This window comes from Triturus cristatus, chromosome 2_1 (genome assembly GCF_964204655.1).
Source record: "Triturus cristatus chromosome 2_1, aTriCri1.1, whole genome shotgun sequence".
Classification (NCBI taxonomy): domain Eukaryota; kingdom Metazoa; phylum Chordata; class Amphibia; order Caudata; family Salamandridae; genus Triturus; species Triturus cristatus.
Window position 1 is genome coordinate 968,291,957 of NC_140581.1, and position 22,422 is coordinate 968,314,378.

At 48.9% G+C, this 22,422-nt stretch overlaps 1 pseudogene; it reads right to left on the reverse strand.

Annotated features, from left to right (window-relative positions):
* Positions 1 to 3,087: 3,087 nt before the first annotated feature.
* Positions 3,088 to 3,241, reverse strand: LOC146866133 (U2 spliceosomal RNA; annotated as a pseudogene).
* Between the last annotated feature and the right edge of the window lie 19,181 nt (positions 3,242 to 22,422).

Genomic DNA, 22,422 nt, shown 5'->3' on the forward strand with positions numbered 1-22,422 from the left:
TTTTTCTGCCCCCCCCCCCAATCCCCACGGGACCGCATGTGAAACCTAACGCATGTAAAACCCCTAGCAACCATGCTAAACCTCTCGAAAACTCCAAGCGGTACCGGGGCAATCCCCAACGCGACAAGTGTACCCCATCGTCCCTGAACCGCCCTCGCGCATCCCAGCCGATGTCCCCATGAGCCAATCGTCCTATCACCACATAACTACCAAACCGCCCCATCTCCGTGGGTAACCTCCTCCTCACTTAATCCACTGCCCGAAGGTGTACCGCCCCCGTCCAACTCCTCCAGGGGACAAATTCCGACCCGACAATGGACAACGCCACCCATCTCCCCCTGATCCATACCAGGTCCTTTGACATAAACCACCTCAGTGCCAACCTGTCTCCCTTGCCCTGTCAGTCTCCCCCAACTGTAATACCAACAGAAACGGGCACCTTCCCGCTCGTAAAATACGTTCCCCACTGGCACAAATTCCTTCCCGCTCAAAAAGCCCTTACCCCGCCATGCCACAGAGGATAAGTCTGTCTGGAACCCCAAGCTGTCCTAAAATAACTCTCCCGGGCCTGGACCCGCGCCCGTCTCACAAAAGAATACCCCACGATCCCGATGGCCATCTCCCTGGCGGGGGGTCCCAAAACCGAACCTGAAAAGAAAACAAGAATGAAAACCAGGAAAACACCAACTAAACATTTATTTATTTATTTATTTATTTATTTTTTTTTTTATTTTTTTTTTTGCTGCACCCATACCGCTGATAACAATTCGATGACCACCTGCCCAACTTCCTGATGTCCCTACTCTCCCAACCCCTCGCCTGTGCCCCTGATGCCGCCCCAATGTGGAAGGAATGCGTGCCAAAACCCTTCTCCTCGATACCCCGTCTCCTCATTGCTGTATGCAGCACCGCCCGCAGTACGAAGCCTTCACGCCCCGCCCCCACCTATGTGAACAGACCAAGTCCCCCAACCCCCCGAGCAAGATTTCCGACGCAAAACCCACCGCAAAGGGCAACCGGTGGCAAACGCACCCTCATCCCAGCTCGCTTTTGTGGTCCGTTTTCCCCTTTCAGAGCCAACTACTAAAACCCTCCGCCCCGAAAGAGACCTCCCCATAGCCAGTTCCCGACAAAACCGACCCCCGCCAACTTGCCCACCATCGTCACCTCGGCCGGACCCTTTGCCGCCAAGGCCAATATGAACTGCAAACCGCCTCTTGTCTTGCCACCCCGGGAACCCGCCCGTTCGCCTCTGCATGGACAAACTCCTCCCATGCCGCCCGGTATGCCGACCTCGTAGACAGGGCTAAGGTGCCGAAAACCAAGTGTAGCATCCGGTGTTGCCCACTTCCCATAGCTATTTCATCATTCCGGTCAGAGTCCCGTCCCGTCCTAGGCGAGCCCACAGAATCTCCCGCGTTGTGAAATAGACAAGGCATCCGCAATGTCATCGACCCCCCCTAGCCCATGCACCGCGTGGAACGTCATATCATGCCTCAACGCCCTCGCCCCAGACCCTCAACAACTCGAGCACCTGCTCGTCCCGTGCCGACTTGCCTGTTGCGCCCCTGCACCACTGCCATTTTGTCACTCCTAACGTTACCTTCTTGTGATCTAACGGAAACCCCCCCACCGCGTGACAGCCACCAACCAGGCAAAGACATCCCAGAAAGCCATGCTCCTGCCTCCCTCCAACCGTTCCGCGGGCCAGGGTTCTGTGCACCACCTTCCCTGCCAGTACAGCCCAAATCCCCTGCTCCCTTCTGCATCTGAGAAAATCCGCACATTCCACACCAATGTCCACGTCCCTCCTCAAACGCACCCCGTTAACTGGTGCCGTAAAACTGCCAACATTCTCGAGGCTACCCGCACCCCGCTGACAGCCGAACAGGCTAGTGTGGGGGCCTCTGCCCCTCCACTGGTCTCCCCAGTCGCCTCCCGAACGTCCGCCCTACTCTACCCACCCTACTGGCAAAATTGAGATGCCCAGCGACCCTTGTATGCCCCCAATCATCACCTTCTGTCGCGTCAACACACTCGCTCGCAGTTCTAACATGTCTCGCTTTGTATCCACCAGAAGGCATGCCACCACCAAACGGAACCCAGATCCATGCCTAGAAAAGCCAGTACCATACTGGGTCTTCGTGTTTTCCCCAGTGCCCATGGCACACCCATCTCCCTCATGATCTCATGGAAACTGTCCAGCCCTTCTGGCAGTCCGCGGAGTCTGAGGTGCCGACACAAAAGAAGTCATCCAAGACCCACATCGCGCCTTGGTGACCCGTCCGTTCCGTAACTAACCCTTGTAGGAACGTGCCGAACCTTCAAAAAGTGCGCCAGACATGGAGCAGCCCATCGGCAATGCTTTGTCCACATACCAGTGACCGCCGAATTGTATGCCCCACAGATCCAAGTCATCTGGATGAACTGGCAGCAGCCGGAAAGCTGACTGCATGTCGCACTTTGCCATCTGCGCTGTTGCGCCCGTGGTCACCACCAGTACCATAGCCACGTCAACAGAGGAGTAAAACACAGTGGCCGCACTTTCCTCAATAAAGTCCGTGACCGACCCACCTTTGGGCCATGACCATTGCTGTATCAGCCAAAACTGCCCCTGCTCGGGTTTTTTTTTTTCTTTTTTCCTTTTTTCCTTTCCCGGCACCACTCCAATGGGTGACCCCATCAACTTTATGCAACAGCCATTTCCTGAAAGGGGTCCGCCCTGCGGCCCTCCTGTACCTCCTGATCCATTTTCGCTTTTTCCACCTGTGGGCGCTCCTGCGCCAATTTCAACGTAACTGCCCATCTCCGCACCCTCGTACCGTCCAACACCAAACTAAACCCAACCAGAAACCCCCCAACCATAGTCACTCTGCCATTGCTTTTTTTTTTTTTTTTTAATTTATTTATTTATTGATTTTATTTTATTTTTTTATTTTTTATTTTAAGCACGGGAATCTTGCATGATACCCCTACACCAGCGGCGCTCGTCCTGACCGGATAAACCCACAACTTCCCCACCTTAACCGTACTAAGAGCCCTGTGGCCCAGGCCCCTCAGCCCCCCTCCCACCTGCTGTGCCTGCTTTCGTGTTGCACCATTCCTGTAGGTACTGCAATACCAGGTTAATGCGTGGAGTGGACAGAGCCAGCTCCTATTCCATCTCCCTGTTCCAAAAATCAATTTAATATATGGTCCCCAGATAGAGGGCGCATCAGATATTAACTGGCCGTAAAAATAGCCTCCACCGACCCCGCGAGCCCCATGGTACGCTCTCCCCGCTTCGCTGCCGTATCCCACGCCATGCGCGCCCGGAATTCCTCAGCCTACTGAGCCCAGGCATATCCCCCCCTTGTAATTTGCGCTTTCCGGATGACTGCCTTGTATTTACACATGGCCACTAACCTCCCCGGAAGCTCCCCACCGTACCCACTTTCACAAATGAGAAAAGCCGCTGTCCAGTTCCCTATCGTCACAGGCACCTTAAGCCTCCTTGCCCACTCGAATTCCCCCTCCTCAGAACCCTCCTTTGCCCTGACCTTCCTATGCCGGAGTTTGACCATTTCCACATATTCCTCTTTCCAAACCTCGTTTTGTTACCAACATCCAATGCCCCCCAAGGGCTTCGCTACCCCCATAAACGGTAACCGTGTGATCTTCAATTCCTCCTTTTCCACTTGATTTTTTTTTTTTTTTCCTTTTTTTCTTCCGTGGCCCACCGTGGAGCCCGACCCACACCTTGATATTAAGAGTCTACATGCTCTAGCGACTGAGCTAGCCGGGCCCCTCCCCTGTCCTTGCATCAGCTGCCTCTTTCTTGACCGTCCCTTCTCAGCGGTCTTACATTCGTCCCCCTTTTCTGCGCTTTCCTGGCCCACTGCCACATCCATAACGTACGCTCCCTCGTGCAACCTCCCCCCAACCCCCCCCCCATCCCTCTGGAAACCACCACTGGGCGCCCGAGCAAATGTTTATTACCTGGCGCCAGTGCCTCTGTCCGCCGTTCCTCCCGGCGTCCTGTCCTGGGGGCCGAGCTGTTTCCCACCTCGATGTCCGACCCGTGGGCCGCGCCTGGCGTCGTGACACCTGCAAGAAACTAGCCACAACATTACTCGGCCCCCTGTCCCCCTTGTCCACCTCACGCAACTCCCCGTCTTCCATCCTGTCCCGCACCCCCAGCGCTCCCCGCTGGTGGCGCCAACTGCTGGAGTGGTCAACAAACATTCTCCGCTGCGGTGCTCCTCTGCCGATGGTCCCCGGGGCGCCTTGACTCCGTGGGTGTTGGGGCTGGCGAGCCCGTACCGGGCCTACTTATGCCAGCCGCGCCGGGATCCCTCGCCGGTACAGGATACGCCGCCCAAGGCTCCACCCTCCCTTCTCCTTGGTGCCATCGAGCCGCTCCCAGCCCTACCAAGTCTGGCACCCCGCGCCGGTCAAACTGTCGGTCTCCCGCCTGGAAAGAAATGAAGTAGTCTGGTGTGCTGGGCCTACCACCTTTCCGACTCCCCTCCCAGCCTCGCTTACCGGCCCCCAACGTATTTGCTACCCACGCCCGACCCACCGCGCTCCAATCCACCACCTCCCTCTCGTCTCCGTCCCTGTCCCCCCGACGCTCCAAACCCACCTACCCGACCCCCCCACCCCTGTCCGCTCGCCCCCGCCCCCCCATCGTCCCCCGCCCTCACCGCCGGACTTCTACCCCTCCTGCGCCACACCGCTCACGCCCCGCCCCCACCCTGCACCCCCTGTCCCCCGGCCAGACCCCCTTAACCCGGTCGCTCCCCCCCCAACCCCTCGGCCCAGAACTCCAAATTGTCCAGGCCATCCCAGTACCGACTTCCACCGCGCCCGGGTGTCCCCCCCCTGCTGCACTCCCCGCCGTCCGCCTGATTCCCCCACCGCCGTTAGCGGGAACCCCCTGCCCACCGGCTCCCGTCCAAAACCCCCACGCCGAGCTCCCCCCCACCCTCCCCGGCTGCTGCGCGCTCCACCATCGAAGCCGAGCGGCCCCACCAAGATTTTCTTCGCGTTCCCGCCTTCTTTTTTTTTGTTTTTTTTTTTGCTGTAGATTCCCATGCTGAATTTACACATCAAATCGCCCCTCTCATATCCCGCAACGGTATGCGAATCGTGAAAGTTTGCCATGCAAAAATGGGGTCATGGTTCTAAAGCGCTGGGTAAGCACTCATCTAGCTGAAGCATCAAAGGCACAGACAAGTCACTGGGACTGTCAGAGCCTCACAAGAGCACCACTGTACGCGAGCGTTTCCAAAGCAGTGACGGTCTAGCTCGCGTTCTCGTCCACAGTCGGAAGCTATTGTACATGCCGTCTCTTGTTAGGGAACACTCCCTCCCCTCCCCTGCCTCCGGAGCGGCCGTCCCCAGATGTATCTCGTCGCAGGTTGTCACCCGGAGCTCGCCCCGCCCCCGCCCAGACGAAGCCCCACCGTCGCTAATTCCCGCTGTTTCCACCGAATTTGTTGGAATCCCAAGAAGAGGAACCACTTGAGAAAACACGGGGCGAATGTGTTCCGTATTCCACTTTGTTCCCGCATTGAATTTAACTTTTAATCGTTTCGGCGAACTGTCACCTAGAGTGAAAACAGTCCGCCGAAATGGAAACGAGTTACCGCCTCACCTTCCGCCTGGCGACGCGCCCGTGAGAGAACATTTTTCCTACCACCCGCGCTCCCAGCCACCAGGTCACCAAACTTAAAATGGTGGCTGGGGAGGCGCGCAACTAGCCTATATAGCCCTTGGGCTACTTTTGCCGTAATTGGGCTGCATTTGGGCTATCCCAAAATGCAGCCCAAACTCACAAAATGGCCGCTACGGCCACTCCCCCCCTCCCCCTCCCAATCTGCCCGGGGGGCAGACCTCGCTGTGCTCGGCTGCCCCCCAAGCTCCCATTCTCTCCCTAAGTGCGCTGGGTAGGCCCAGACGTGGCTCCCATACCCGGAGGGGGGTCCCGTGCTCACTGTGCCTCTGGATTCAAGCTAGCGTGGCTGATGAGGGGTGATGCCACGAAACCGGTCCCTGGATGCTTGTTTCTGATCCAGGAAGGACCTGGCATGTCAGTTCAGGCTGGACTGTTCCCATGAGGCACAGGGTCACGACTGATTTGCATATGGCTGGGTCCAAACTGGGGTGGCATGGTGAGCGAAAGAACAATGGATTTAACCCAGATCTATTGACTGGGGTGAATGTTTGCTTCTACATTCCATCCACCATCTGTGTGTCTTTTGCTTTCAATAACGTGAAGCACATTAGGGTCTACAAGAAAGACATAGAGTCAGGGCCGGACTGGCCTTAGCGGGCACCGGGCAATCCCCCGGTGCGCCACACGGGTGGGGGCCGGTTTTGTGCCACTTGGGGGCCGTTTTTGTTACAGGGACGTTTTTGCAGCACAGCTGCAAAATCGGCCCTGTAACAAAATCGGCCGGAAACCTGCCCTGGTAAAGAGCTCGGTGGCACCCCCAAGCCCTGGGGGGCCGGCCGAGCACTTTGCCAGGGCCGGTTTTGGTTCCCAGTCCGGCCCTGCATAGAGTCCTTAAGGTTTCAAACCATGAAAGCTTATTAAAGGTTATTTGCTTACAGAGACAAATCATCAAGTTAGTGTCAATGAATAATGAATATATGCATGCATCAATGAATCTGAAGTTCAAGTGAGTAAAAATCATATAATTAAAAGGGCAAACTATCATAAAGCCTCCTCAATGGAACAGTTCTGTCCAGTGGTGGCTGGCAGGGAACGGGGTGGCGAGGCGACAGGTGAGCGAAGGGGGGCAAAAAAAAAAACTATAAAAAAACACTTACCTCTTCAGCCGGCCGTGTCTCTCCTCTGCTTCCCTTCTGATGAGTCCCGGAACAGATGCAGAAAGCACACAGGCTTCCCTAAGCAAATCACAACGCTGCAATGCTGGGGGACATGCAAAGTGTACATGACTGTTTGGCCGGCTCAAGACAGCCGGCCAAACCGTCATGCGCATTTAGAGTGTGCCCACCACTCCTCCCCCTGTAAACCCAGTCCCGCCCTAACCTAAACCAGTAGCTAAGAAAAAAAAATAATAACGATGTTATTGTCATTTTATTTTTTCTTATTTCACTGCTTTGAGATCAGTGGGTGACGCTCCTCCGCCTTAGCGGAGGAGCCACCCATGGTTCTGTCTTTAAGAGAGTACCCTACTCTGCTCCAAGCTGTATACAGTATCTCTCTCTCCGAGAATTCTGCAAGTGTTCTGAAGCATTTGTACTCTGCTCCAACTTCAATCACACAATTCTAACATTTTCTTCTCATAAAGCAGTCCAATCAGTGTTTAACGGGTAACTAAGTGATATGGTCTTATATTGCTCTGGAAGGGCTCTGGTAATATTATGAAGCACAAATCTAAAGAGCAAATGATTTGGAAATGTTACCAGAACGACACAATGACAATGTAGCACTATTTTACACGTCACTTTCTGTGGATGTTTTATTTGCTTGTTTTTTTTCATGTAGTTAGCGCTAAAAATATACTTTTTTCAAACTGGGGGATGTTCACTGAAATACCGACTTATACCATTTGGTTTTCTGTAGTAAAATGAAAAGAAAAATAAATGTTTGCTGAGATCTAATTTTTTTTTATAAAACAGGATTTGCTATATTAAACAATACACATATTGTCTGTAGAAATGAGAGATTTCTAAAGCTGTTGCCTGTAAGAGTAATTTCACAAAGGGCCCTGTTTACAATTAGAATGTTCATGATTAGTTAAGTGTTGAAGAGAATTATGATTAAACAGCTGGTAACGGCAAAGCTCTAAAGAGTGGTGTTTGTGTGTCTTATCAAAATGCATTGCCACCCTCTGGGATCACTCAACTGGAGAATACCGTTTATCCTATATAGATAAAGATAGAGATACAGATAGATAGATATAAAACTAAAGGGTAAAGTAACGTTTAGTTAGGTGAAATATTTAGTAACAACTTAACGTTTTAAACTCTAAAAACACAGATATTCACCAGTTATAGTGAAGTAATATGCCGTGAGCTAACTATAATTCACGCCCCCGCCAAGCACAGTTTTCTGATCAATAATTTCATTGCAAATGTTGCAGTGATATATCAATGTTGTCATGGAAGCTGTCATGGCTGTTGTAAGATGAGCGGTAATTAGCAGTGCATGGTGAGAGCACTGCTCAGGAGCAGGCATTTTTTTGTGACCTGCCGATGCCCCTGGGGGCACCCCAAACAATTATTTATTTTTGTGGGCCGTAGGGGAGACCTAAGGCTCCCGCGGCCCTGCAGGCATTCCTTTTGTTTTAAAAAAAATTGGCATGTCCTGTGGCCCACCCTGGCCATACCACAAAAATTTGGCATTTATTTTTAGTGGGGTGCCCACCCTAGGGCACCCCACAGTCTGTCACTAGTTGGGGCAGTAGGGGAGGCCCAGGACCCCCACAGCCCCACTAGTTTCACAGCTTACACCCATTGCGGTTGCAGCGTGAACTGGCATTGCTCCAAACACACAGGACCACCAACTCCAGGGGCAATTACTTCATTTAATAGGGGAAGGGGGAATGAATGCCCCCCCTCCCTGGCTATATACAGCCCTGGGGATCACCACCTCCTCGGGGCTGGCCCATGCAGATCAAAGTAAGGGGGCTGTACGACCCCCCTCCTGGAGCCATATATGGCCCTGGGGACCATAACACCCCAGAGCCAGCTTCTGCTATGTCCCGGGGTGCCCAGTGTTTGGTTAAGTGAGTTGGTGTAGGAAGCTGGCTCTCTATATAGTGTACTAAAATGAAGTACAATGTGCAGAGAGTCCCTTATTGGTTTACAGAGGCAAAAGTAGATAATATTAACGCTCTATTTGTGGTAGTGTGGGTCAGCAGTTAGGCTTATCAGAGGATAGTGTGAAGAATTTGTTGTACTCACAGAGACAATACATGAGACACACACTCAAGAATAAATCTGAGACCAATTTATAAAAATAGAATCACATTTTTTATGCAATTGTTGAGACAAAGAACTTCAATTTACAGTAAGCCCCTTTAAAGTCACAATTTTTAAGAGTTCAGAAAATATATTACTTTTGTGCGCAATTAAGCGCCATTGAAGTCAATGGTGAAACACAGAAACATGCATATAAAGTCAGGCAATGCTTTCACACAGTTAACCTTCTTGTTTCAGTTCAATAGCAGGACCAGGTCCAAAGTTCTAGCAGCAGAAGATCAGGAGCGTTCCAGATTCTGCTGAAAGCAGGGTGCTAAGGGGGATGGTAGCTGGTGAACTACGACCAAGGGGCCACCTGGAAAGACACTGCACAGGAAGACTTAAAAGTAAGTACGGTGGGTACTACTCAAGGGAGGGGGTCACAAGGGTGACAGGAACATGGGAGCACAGCTGAGTCATCGTTACCGGGACAGGTCGGGATGAGTGCAGAGCAGTTAGGTCAACTGGGCGCCGTGGGTGTCGAGAGGTCCTTGCGGTCAGGAGCAAGCAATTTGGAGAGGTGATATGGGGACAGCTGGGCCCCTCACGATGTGGGTCTCAGGGGTGTTGACACCCCTTGATGGGTGCTTGCCTCTACAGTGGTTGGAGTCTGGCATGGACTCTTCATCTTGCTGTTTGCTGAAGAAGGTCCAGTACCCGGGGTATTGTATGGTGCAGCCTTGGTAGCTCTTGGTGTCTCCAAACTTGGTGGGGTGATAGGTCTGACCCTCCAGAGCTGATGTGTCTCTTTTGGTGAAGGTACTGCATCGGAGCCGTCTGCGAGCAGCATGTCAACAAACCAGACTTAGCGAGATCAGTGCCTGAGCTGTGCAGGGTAGTGATACCTTCACTCCAATGGAGTTCTTGGTGATTTCTCAAAGGCTGGAGAACCTCTTGGTTCTTGGAGTCTTCACAGGTTATGACGAGACTGCACAACAATGAATGTCGAGTCCTTGAAGAAGCAGGCAGGGTTTGGCGCCAATTATCTCTGCAGCAAAGCTTCCGTTCCCAAGCAGCAGCTCTTGCTTGTCCGTGTCTTCTTCTTGCCCATCGAATCTAAGGTTCAAGGTCCAGGGATGCCATCTGAATCTTAAATATAGCGGCATTAGAGGAGACAGGTAGTAGGCAATGTGCAACCTACCTTTAGGGTGTCTACACCCTTCTAGTGAATGCTTCCTGTGGGAAGGGGTAGTACCATAGCACTAACTTTCCCACCATTTCAAGATGGTGGAATTTCAGGAGAGGGGTGACATTGCCTGCCACACCTTAGTGGTGGTGCTGGCTGAATGTGGACTCTCCTCCTCATCTAATTAAGTTTCCCACCTGTCCTCCTGCTAAATGTGGAGCCGGACAGGGGGGTTGCGATCCCCTACTAACTGGGGAAGCCTGGGCTTCACCTCAAAGGCGGCATCGCCTTTGAAGCTTCCTGCTCTGGAAGACTATTCCGGACTGCAACAAAGCCTGCCCAGAGCAGGCTTTGTTGCAGGTCTCTGAAGGGTGGACTCTCACCCCATGAGGTCAGAAACATGTGTTGGCAGGCTGGCTATGACTAGTCAGAGACCACACCAGTGCTTAGTAGGTTTTCAGGGGCCCTCTAAAGGGTCTGCTGTGCATATTAATTAATAAATCCTACACTGGCATAATTGAGGATTTATTAAGACAAGATGTTTGGTACCAAGCATCTTAGGGTACAGTGAAGCCATCATGGAGCTAGGAACTTGAAATGGCAAGTATCCAACCCATGTTCTCTCGCTGGCTCACCTGTGCACTTACAAAATCCAAGAACGGCTCAGAAATTGCAGGGTCATATCTGCTCATGCATATATGTCCACACATGGGATATAGTGCAACCTGCTTTAGGGCTGTAAGGCCTGCAGTATGGGTGTCTTACCTATATCTAATGCAGTGTATGAGGGCATGGCACACACGTCTGTGTGCCATGTTGACTCTTTGGTTTTCTCTGCACCAAGTCACGCACTTGCCAATGTCAGTTTGCATGGTCTTGGTGAGGGATCTCTGTGGTGGCACACTCCTGTTGCAGCCCCAGTGGAACCTTCTCAGTACTAAATGCCCTAGGTACCAGAGGTACCACTTACCATGGACTTACAGGGGTGGCTGAAGTTGTGTCACTCGTAGTACAGTTTTGGAAAAGAGATCTGGCACTGGGAACATGGTTACAGGGACCCAGTGCACTTACTGTTTGAAATCACATCCGGCAACAAGCAAACAGTGAGGGCTATCCATGTCAAAGAGGCTCTTTCCTACAGTTGGTGTGTGAGTGGCTGTATTGAAGAGTGAGTGTCTGTGTGAATGGCTCTATGAGTTAGTGAGAGGATGTGGGAGTGCTTGTATGGATGTGTGAGTGGGTATGTAAGTGGTTGTATGGGTGTGTGAGTGCTTGTATGGAGGAGTGAGTGGCTGGGTTAAGTGGCTGTATGGTTAAGGAAGTGGGTGTGTGAGTGGCTGTATAGGTGAATACATGTGTGTGAGTAGCGTGGCTGTGTATGTGGCTGTGTGAGTGGATGTATGGGCGAGTGACTGGTTGTATGATTATCTGTATGGGTGAGTGACTTGTTGTCTTAGTGGCAGTATGAGTGAATGAGTAGGTGTGTGAGTGACTCTATGGATGAGCGAGTGGTTGTGTGAGCACTTGTATGGGTCTGTGAATGGGTATGTGAGTGGTTGTGTGGGTGTGTCAGTGGGTGTGTGAGAGGTTGTACAGGGGTGTGAGTGGGTGTCTGAGTTTGTCTGTGGATGGTGTCATGAGTGATGTCATTTGAGATGTCATCAGTGATGTCATCAGTGATGTCACTGACTATGTCATGAGTGATGTCATGTGTGAGATCATAAACAGTGCATTGTGGGGATGTAAGTTATAGCTAGCTCAGGTAACTATAACTGCTGAATTTCTATGGTTTTGTATGAGTAGAATCTGGACCTAACTATAATATCCCTGTAACCTTTGTTTTTTTCGTTGAATTTTTAAGTTTTTTTTTTATTGTATTTCCTAACTGTAACGTCCCTGTAACCTTCGGTTTTGTCAGTGAATATATATATATATATATATATATATATATATATATATATATATATATATATATATATATATATATATATATATATTCACTTAAAAAACCATAGGTTTCACACATGTTATAGTTAGCTGGGCATTTTCCTCATGAAAAACCAATGAAATTCCCCCGTTATAGTTAGTGCAGGCAACTATAACTCACGCGACCGTAATCCGCTGCTGATGACGTCAGATATTACATCACTGTATTTACACATTTATATACCCATGTCTTCTTCCTTTTTTTTTTAGCTATACATATATTTATTTTTATTTTTTCAGAAAGACACATATGTCATCAGTGATGTAATATCTGACGTCATCAGCAGCGGATTACGGTCGCGTGAGTTATAGTTGCCTGCACTAACTATAACGGGGGAATTTCATTGGTTTTTCATGAGGAAAATGCCCAGCTAACTATAACATGTGTGAAACCTATGGTTTTTTAAGTGAATTTGCAAGGTTTTTTAAATGCTAATTCCTAACTATAACGTGTGTGAAACCTATGGTTTTTTCAGTGAATTTGTACGTTTTTTTAAATGCTAAGTTACTTTACGCCGTTCGTGCCGTGCGCGCACGGTGCGCTTCACGCACGGTGCGCGCACGGTGGGCACGCGGTGCGCTTTGCGCACCGCGCGCCCACTTCACGCAGTTCGTTCCGTGCGCGCACGGTGAGCACGTGGTGCGCTTTGCGCACCTCGCGCCCACTTTATGCAGTTAGTGCCGTGCACGCACGGTGCACTTTGCGCACCGTGCACACATGGTGGGCACGCAGTGCGCTACGTGCACCGCGCGCCCACGTTACGCTTAATGGGCCATGTACGCACGGTGCACTTCGCGCACCGTCCGCACAAGGAGGACACATGATACGCTTTGTTGTTAAGGGTTTTGGTATAAACTGTTAATAATATTATTAGCCATGCACACACACTGCGCAACGCGCAGCGTGTGCACACGGGGGGATTGACATTGTGATTTTTTTTTAGAGCGTTTATACCGTGCGCGCACATTGCGCGAACCTCGCGGAATTTTTTTCATTTCTATAGTGCGCGCACGCTTCGCGCACTCGGCGATTTACCGAAAAAAATTAGATTTTTTTAATTGCCCTTGGGGGACCTCCTGGGACCCCTTGACCCCTGCTAGGGGGTCAGGAATTGTCAAGCGTGCCCCCTTTACATGTTTTTCTCCTTTGTGTTTCACCCCCCTCTCAGTGCGAGAGACAAAATGGCGGCCGACACTTCCTGGTTTCGACCGATTCGAATGTTTACTAAGATGTAACAACCAATCAGAAGTGCGCTCGCGGACAGCCGAGTGCGCGCACCCTGCGCGCACGCTGCGCGCGTATAGATATATATATTGATTTAAATGCTATTTTCTCAGAAAATACTGAACAGATTTACACCAAACCTGCAAAAGGCACCAAACGGACCTTATGGCTACCTCTCTGCCAAATTTCACGTAATTCTGTTCAGCCGTTCGGGCTGTAGCTGCGACTAAAGTCCCTATGGAAAAATCCATGGGGAAAACGTGTTTTGGGACCCCCCCTTTTTCTCGGCCCCCGCTTGACGAATCACCCCGAGACTTTCAGGGTAGGAGCGGAGCGGAGCGCCCCATTAGTTTTGAAAATTTTGCGATGATTCGTCAATCGGCGCCAAAGTTATTCAAAATAGAATTTTGAGATTTCCGATGGAAACTCGATCCTAACTATAACTATCTACTGGCGACCGCCAGTAGATTATATATATATATATATATATATATATATATATATATATATATATATATATATATATATATATATATATATATATATATATATGTATTTATATATATATATATATATTCACTTAAAAAACCATAGGTTTCACACATGTTATAGTTAGCTGGACATTTCACTCGTAAAAAACCAATGAAATTCCCCCGTTATAGTTAGTGCAGGCAACTATAACTCACGCGACCGCAATCCTCTGCTGATGACGTCAGATATTACATCACTGTATTTAGACACTTATTTACCCATGTCTTCTTCCATTAATCTTTAGCTATACATATATTACAAATATTTATTTTTCATTGTCGTACTTTAATATTCGGGACCGCGTAGGGGACAGGGCCCTACCCCTGTCTATCTTGGTATTAGCAAACCGCAAATGGTAAATGCGGTATGTACAAGTGCTTTATATATCGTTCTAGCTATGAATGCACTGTGTACACGCTATTCTGCTTCACTACGCGGGTTCCATTTTGGAAGCAGTGGCCATCTTGTCATTGCCCTCACATAGGCTATAATGGAGTAAATACGGGCCTCACAGTACATGGGCTTCTCCTCTGACTTCTCTGTGACCTGGGCAGCTGGCTCTGCTGCCCCAGGTCAAACTGGTCTCACGAGCTCCCCTTCCTCCGTCCACCTGTGATTAGCATCAGGGCTTGACCCATCATAAAACCCTTTCATTCTACACAATCCTCCGGCTAATCTCTTTCACACCTGCTTGTTCCTGCTTTATGACTTGTTTCCCAAAACAGGAGATGCTCGTGTTTATTGGGGGGTCTATTGACATCCGATGTGGGATCTGAACCTTACTGTGTAAATCATTGTGGGCTGGCCGAACTGGAATGTGGGATGGTCATCATGACTCTGCTTTTTCGTTTGTAATGTATACCTTTATATGGCCATATCGTAAACCAAGGAATGTGTGCCTGAAGCATGATATTTTGTATTTAAGGAGAAGCCCGTTCCTATGATTTTCAGCAGTCTCCTGAGAACATACACGCTGTTGTACTTCTAGGATACCTGTAATTGGTCTGCAGCCAATAAACGAATCTTTGACTTCACCCAGAAGACTCTGTGTTTCTGTAGGTCTGGAACAGGGTGAACCCAGAAGTCATAGGGTGTGTGTCCCTGCACCGCTGGGACTAAAATACCCAGTACTTCAGTTTGGCGCCCAACTCGGGACGATTTCAGCGGTACCAGTCCAAGCCAGAGGTTCGTGAGGAGCTTCGTGTGGAAATTCCGGAGGAAGGCCGCCACTTCATCGACCCCTGCATGTCGACGTGGTCCGAAAGTCTTTTCTGCGAGGTTCTCCGCGTCCCGACGGCTACGAAGGACTGCTGCCCTGATTAATCGACCTGTTTTGGACCCTTGACGAGTTTGAGAGAGCGAAACAATCGAGAGAGTCTTCTGGTGACGTCATCGATCGGCAATATTCAGTTAAGTATAAGTGGAGCGTCTCCCATTTGTTTTTGGTATCCTTCGGGATCGTTTGATTTGGTAATTTGGTAATTTGGAGTTTGCAAACGCCAAAGCCAGAGGACTCGTGTATTCACGAGACTATCGTAATCGATAATCCTTTGACGTTTGGATCTAGACTAGTGAGCAAAGATGCCTGGTTCTGGACTATTTGGTAGATTATTCTGTTTGGGTTGTGGAAAAGATTTCCAGCTAGAGGAATCATGTCCGGTTCCTCCGGTTGGAACTCCAACTTATGAGCTCTATGTAAAACATGGCGTAGGCCCCATTGCGTATAACGAAGTATGGATCCACTACACCAGGAAAGACGGTGTTTTAAAATGGCCCCAAAATGGTAGTTTCGATACCGATATTTTAGATAATTTGGAAATTAAATTGTTTAAGAAGAAAGCCCGGCCGGCGATGTTTGACTCTTTCCGCTTATGGCGAAAGGAAGCCAAACAGAAGGAAATTAAGCTAGCGAAAAAGAATAAAAGAGAGAGAGGTATGACAGTAATGCAAGCAGCTGTACAATTTAAAGACAATGAGGAGGAGCAGATGGGTGAGCAATTGCACAGGCAGCGCAAGTTAGGGATTGACAAATGTTACCCAGCTTTACCACATTCTAAGCAGAATGAGTTAGAAGAAAAGGAGAAAGATCCCCTGATGTCACATTTGTTGAGTTCGCCACCCCCGTATGCTCAAAATGCCACGGCACCTCCCCAGCTTGTGAATATGCCACCTCCAGTCAATATACTGCAAGCCTTGCCGCTACCGCCAGTTGCTTTGCAGCCGGCTCTTATCCATGTAGCGCAGCCCTCTCAAGGGCCGCCAGTTGTGCTTCCAATTGCCCCCGCACTTCCTGCGACTTTGCCTAATACAGCAGCTGCCTCTTCTGACACTCTTCCTTGCACCACTCCAGTACCTGTTTCTACATCCTCTTTTCTCCCCTCTGTTTATCCCCCTGTTTTCGCCTCAGCTTCTCCTTCAGCGCGACAGCGCTTAGCTAATGTGGTTACTACATTAATGTCGCCTCTCTTTGAGTCATCTGGTGCGACTCCTGGTATACAGCGTAAGCAATTGCGTAGCCAATTGCCTAACCCTGATGAGAAAAAGGTAATAGACAACATGGCGCGTAGATGGATCGTTTTCCCTTCACTGTATGATGTGGAATCAGTTGTCAACGTTTTCCATCAGTGGGATGCCCCAAAACAGAGATATGTGTTTGAGAAAATGTGCGAAATTCTCTGTGAGGAATTGGAAGATAATGGTAAAAATCCGAGCCCGCAGGAATTGTGTAGAGTGAGGTTTGATTTTGGAACTGGTATAATTGTGGACCGCGAGGTAGATAAAGCAGTTGCGGTTGTATTGTCCTTCAGGAATGATGATTGTCAACAGTCATTGTTTGAACAAGATGTCCTTGTGGGGAAAAAGGTAAAAGCGCGACAATACCCCATGAGAGAAGTTCCCCCGGTATGGAAGGAAGCAGTTGCAGCTGGTGCCGGTATCGCCGCTGTGCCAGCGCATTTCCAGCGTGTTTGGGTGCATGTTCCATGGAAGCGCTCAGAGGTGTTAGCACTTAAGCAGTCCTTACCTGATCCCCGTAAAAACCCAGCAGGTTATTATAAAGAGTTGTCACAGACGGCAGGGTCATGCGTTATGAATCTGGCCGACATAGACATGTTATTTGGTAATGTTGTTCCACAGCCTCTATGGGGATCAATTCGTAATGCAGATCACGATGCAGAACTAGGGGACACATGGGCTAACATCGTTGCTGCTGATGCTAGACAAACTGGTGGCGCGAAACCAGAACCTTTAGTAGCTGAACTGCCTGGTAGAATCATCACGTATATGAAGACAATAATGCCCGCGATGCGCGTAAATTGGGACAAGTTATCTGCATGCAAGCAGAAGAAAGATGAGACAGTGTCAGACTTCTTTACTAGGTTTGAAGAAACATTTATTGACCACAGTGGGCAGGATATGAGTACTGAGGGTGGCCAACTGTTATTTGTGGATAAGTTTGTGCAGAATTTACTTCCTGACCTGTGTAAAAAGTTGAAAGACTCAGAGAGTTCTTGGGCTGTTTCTTCTTCAGCGCAAATACTGGCTACTGCACAGTATTATGAAAATAGAGATAAAGACGAGAAAGATAGAACAGAGAAGAAAACGAAGGAATTAAAGACAAAAGTCCTTTTACAGCAGGCTTACCCACCACGAGGAGGTCAGAACAATTATAGACAACCCCAAGGTGTCTATCACCAACCCCAACAGTTTCAGAACAACCAGCAAATGAACGGGTATTATCAACCACGTGTCCCTGTAGGTCCCAACCAATGTTCATACTGCAAAGAGGAAGGTCATTATAAATATAGTTGCCCTAAATTAATGCAGCGGAACGGTAATGCGTATGGCGCAAGAGGTAGGGGTGGTCAGCAAGCTCCTAGAGGCAGAGGGCGTGGAAATGCTCCCCAGAACGCGCGTCCTCTGCCGCCTCAAAATACCATCAATAGCTTTGATCAGCAAGCTAACGCGACTAGTAATACGGCCCAGTATTATAATAATGATTATTATGCAGAGGATGGTGATGCAGAAAGTAATGATTACTAGGACAGCCATAGACAGAGAGAGGGAGTTGTTTCAGTGCCAGTGGATCAGAGTGGACCGTATGTTGACGTAACTACAGCAAATGTAACGGAGCCTTTTCTGCTAGACACTGGTGCTGCAAAGAGTTCAATCATGCATTCAAAACTCCCTGGCGCACCTTTGTCTGGCGATATAACTGTTTCAGTAGGTTTTTCTGGCGCCCCAGTTAGGAACCCGATTTCTAGTCCCATGTCACTTTCTGTTGGACCTTGCGAGCTGAAAGCACCCCTGATTCTGACAACAGGTTGTGGTGAGAATTTACTGGGATTAGATTTGTTGAAAAGATTGCATGCTACACTGTATTGTTCTCCTTCAGGAGTACAACTTACATTAGGCAAGAAAGTGATTTCCCCAATGTACTTGTCTAAAAACACAATGCCGCCTGAATTATCATCCCTTCCGGATGCCCTTTGGGCTACTGGTCCCAATGATGTGGGCCTCTTGGAGATACCGCCATATGTGGTGACTTTAAAGGCTAATGTCAGACTGCCACGTATTCCCCAGTACAAGATCTCTAATGAAGGCCAGAAAGCATTGTTAGACATTGTCAGCGACTTGATTAATAAAGGTGTGATTGAGGAGACAAGAGGCAACGTTTGCAATAGTCCGATTTTACCTGTCTTAAAACGAACGGACCCTTCACAGCCACCTGTTTACAGATTTGTGATCGATCTCAGAGAGGTTAATAAGATTGTTGTGCCACAGTTTCCGGTTGTCCCCGATATAACTGCCTTGTTAACGATGATTCCAGCCTCTGCTGCATGGTTTTCAGTGATTGATTTAAAGAATGCTTTCTTTAGCATCCCAATTGCAGAAGAGAGCAGAGACATTTTTGGTTTTAGTCTGGGAGGCCGAAGCTTCCGCTTCAAACGCGCTCCCCAGGGCTACTGTGAAAGTCCATCAATATACAGTCAAGCTTTGAAAGCGCAGCTTGATGCACTTGTTTTACCTAGTGGCGCTATCCTGATTCAGTACGTGGACGATTTATTAATTGCCGCGGATACTGAGAAGATCTGTAAAGAAGCCACATTGTCACTGTTGCGCCATTTATTTGCTTTCCATCACAAAGTGTCTCTCTCTAAGCTGCAATATTGTCGACAAGAAGTGACCTACTTAGGTCATCTCTTATCGAAGGAGGGAAGGAAACTGACCCCAGAAAGAATTCAAGCCATTGCACAGTTGAGTGTGCCGAAAACACAGAGAGAAGTACGTGCTTTCTTGGGCATCACTTCATACTGTAGGCATTGGATCCCTAGTTTTTCTTTGTTGGCAAAACCTTTAGTAGCCTTAACATGCAAAGACACACCGAATCCTATCCCATGGTCTGAAGAGTGCCAGAAAAGTTTTGTGGAATTGCGTAATGCATTGTGTTCGGCTCCTGTGTTGGGTACCCCTGACTACAGTAAGCCTTTTACATTGTATGTTCACGAGAAAGATGGATGTGCGTTGTCAGTGTTAACACAGCCTTTTGGCGACAGACCGCGCCCATGCGCATATTTTTCATCAACCTTGGACCCTGTAGCGAGGGCATTGCCAAGCTGTCTGAGAGCGACAGCTGCTGCAGCAATGTCTATCCGACAATCTGCTGGTTTGGTAATGGACAATACATTGATTGTTATGGTTCCACACGCAGTAGACACATTATTAAATAGGACTAAGACACAACACTTGACTAGTGCGCGATTATCAGGTTATGAGCTTACACTGTTAGCAAATCACATACACATAAAGAGATGTAATACGCTGAATCCAGCTACATTATTGCCAGTCCCAGCAGACTCAGACGAGATTGAGCAACATGACTGTCTGTTCAGAACAGAAGAAGAGATGAAAGGGAGAGTAGATCTAAAAGATACTCCCCTGACTGAGTGTGATGGCACTTTATGGGTGGATGGTTCATGTTTCAAACTCCCTAATGGTGACACGACTGCTGCATATGCTATCACGACTTTACACACGGTCGTGGAAACTGCACGAGTGCCACATAATTCGGCCCAAGCAGCAGAATTAATCGCCCTCACGAGAGCATGTGTGTTATCTGAAGGAATGAGAGTAAATATATACACAGATAGCCATTTTGGGCGACTGTGGAAGGAGCGTGGGTTCCTGACGTCGCATGGAGCTAAAATTCAGAATGGCAAGTTGGTGAATGATCTCCTTGAGTCACTGACCCTACCGTTGCAAGTTGCGATCATGAAATGCAGTGCGCACAGGAAAGTCACAGATGATGTTGGACGTGGGAATGCGTTTGCTGATGAGACTGCGAAAGAAACAGCACAGAATGTGAAGACTAGAATGTATGTTGCAGGCCCCGCAAGATGGGTTAATGATGTGGGAATGTGTGAGAACACAATAGAGAGTGTGAAGTCGCTTCAAGCTGAAGCCACAGAGGAAGAGTTAAGCAAGTGGAGAGAAAGTATGGGTAAGTTGGATGAGAATGGTTGTTGGATTGATCTGACAGAACATAAGCGATGGTTATTGCCTGATGCATATGTGCTTCCAGTGGTTACTATGGCACATGGAATGGCACATATCAGTACGAAAGGTATATGCAAGTTGTTGGCTCCAGTATGGCAGAATGCTGGGATTCCCAAGTGTGCAGAGAATGTGGTCAAGAATTGCATGGTATGCTTGAAGTACAACCCTGGTAGGGGAACCCCAACTCCAGCTGGTCACTTTGCACCCCCATCATGTCCATTCGAAGTTTTGCAGCTGGGCTTTATTCACATGGAAAGATGCAACAACCTGAAATATGTACTGGTAGTTGTTTGTGCTTTCTCAAAATGGATAGAGGCTTATCCTCTGAAAGATAACACTGCCCTATCCACAGCCAAAGCCCTTGTGAAGGAATTTTTCCCTAGGTTTGGGATGCCAAGAATGGTGTGGTGTGATAATGGAAGTGAGTTTGTGGGTAAAGTGATGAAGAATGTATGTGAAGGGCTAGGGATAAAGCAGAAGTTCCATGCTGCAAATCACCCCCAATCAGCTGGATTAGTAGAACGCTACAATGGAGCCTTAAAGCTCAAGCTGGCCAAAATCCAGGCGAGCACCGGTCTTAAATGGCCTGACGCTCTGCCTTTAGCACTCCTGTCCACCAGAATGACCATACACTCACGAGTGGGACTTAGCCCTTACGAGGTCGTTTTTGGCCGTCCGGCCAACGTATGGGGTGTACCGAGGCCTACGAAGTTTAGTGAGATTGAACATCCAGTACTACTCGATTACCTGTATGATTTGACTGTTAAACTGCGTGTTTTGCACCAACAGGTACATGATACTCTTCCCCAAGCTTCTGAACCTCCCGGACACCCCATCAACCCTGGCTCGTGGGTCCTGATCCGAAATTTCCAGCGTAAGAGCAACGACGAGCCTCGCTGGATCGGCCCTCACCTTGTGCTCCTGTCGACAAGGTCAGCGGTGCGAGTAAAAGGGAAGAAGCACTGGATCCATGGTACCCACTGCAAAGTAGTCCCCTTGCCTCTGCCATATGACCAGTGGGTCCAGGAGGGTATCGCCGACTCTGAGACAGACACTGTGCCTCGTTTTGTACCATTCAGTGACGCACGCATAAGAGACACAGTTTCAGACCAAGAGAGTGACAATATTCTGCAGGAAGCTGTGCCACCATCAAATCGACTGGACACCACTGAGCCTGAACTTTTGTTTCAAGACCAAACAGCACCTGGCCGTCTCCGCTATAATTTGAGACCAAGGCCCATGGACAAATAAAGATTTCCTCACTATTTCCTTTTTGACATTTTTTTTGCTCTCCCATCTGAAGGACTTTCTTGATTTTTGTTTTTCGAACCACCATCCGGGTTCTGCCGCAGGGTCGCGGTGCCAAGACTTTGGGGTACAGGCCGAAGACGCTAGGTCAACGGTTCTGGTTGGTCTAGGGCGTTTCCCTGGACTGACAGGCGTACTCCTTAGCAGAAGAAACTCATCCGCCGCGAGCGGCCCGATTAGAGGATGGAGTTTTTTAAGATGGAGAGACCGATTGAGGAAATGAACTTTAACGCAAGGATGTGTAAAATTGTAAAAAGTAAATGTTTTGTATTTTTGTGCCTTTTTACACTGTGTAGCATAATGATGTTTATCGTAGGATTTGTGTTTTTCTCCGCTCAAAAGCCCATTACACCCACTGAACAGCCTATACCTCTTTCTACTGCCTCCTCGCACTCCTTTCACCCTTTGCCTGAGCACGAACAGACCAGACGATCAGAGTTTGTAAATAACTCGTTTATCCAGCTCTTGCACCAGCACCAACTGGTAATGAATACGACCAATTGCTGGGTGTGCGGGTTAATGCCACATACCATTAACAAGGGTATTCCCTACCTGGTGCTGCCGTATAGTTACAATGGATCGTCATGGGCATTCCAGACCATGTTTCTCTATGCTCTAGATACATACTCCCCTCGCCAACCGCGTTCCATCAGACCTATCACCAATAATAAGGCTTTGATAAAAGGAGTTGCCGATATGAGTAGGGATATTGATG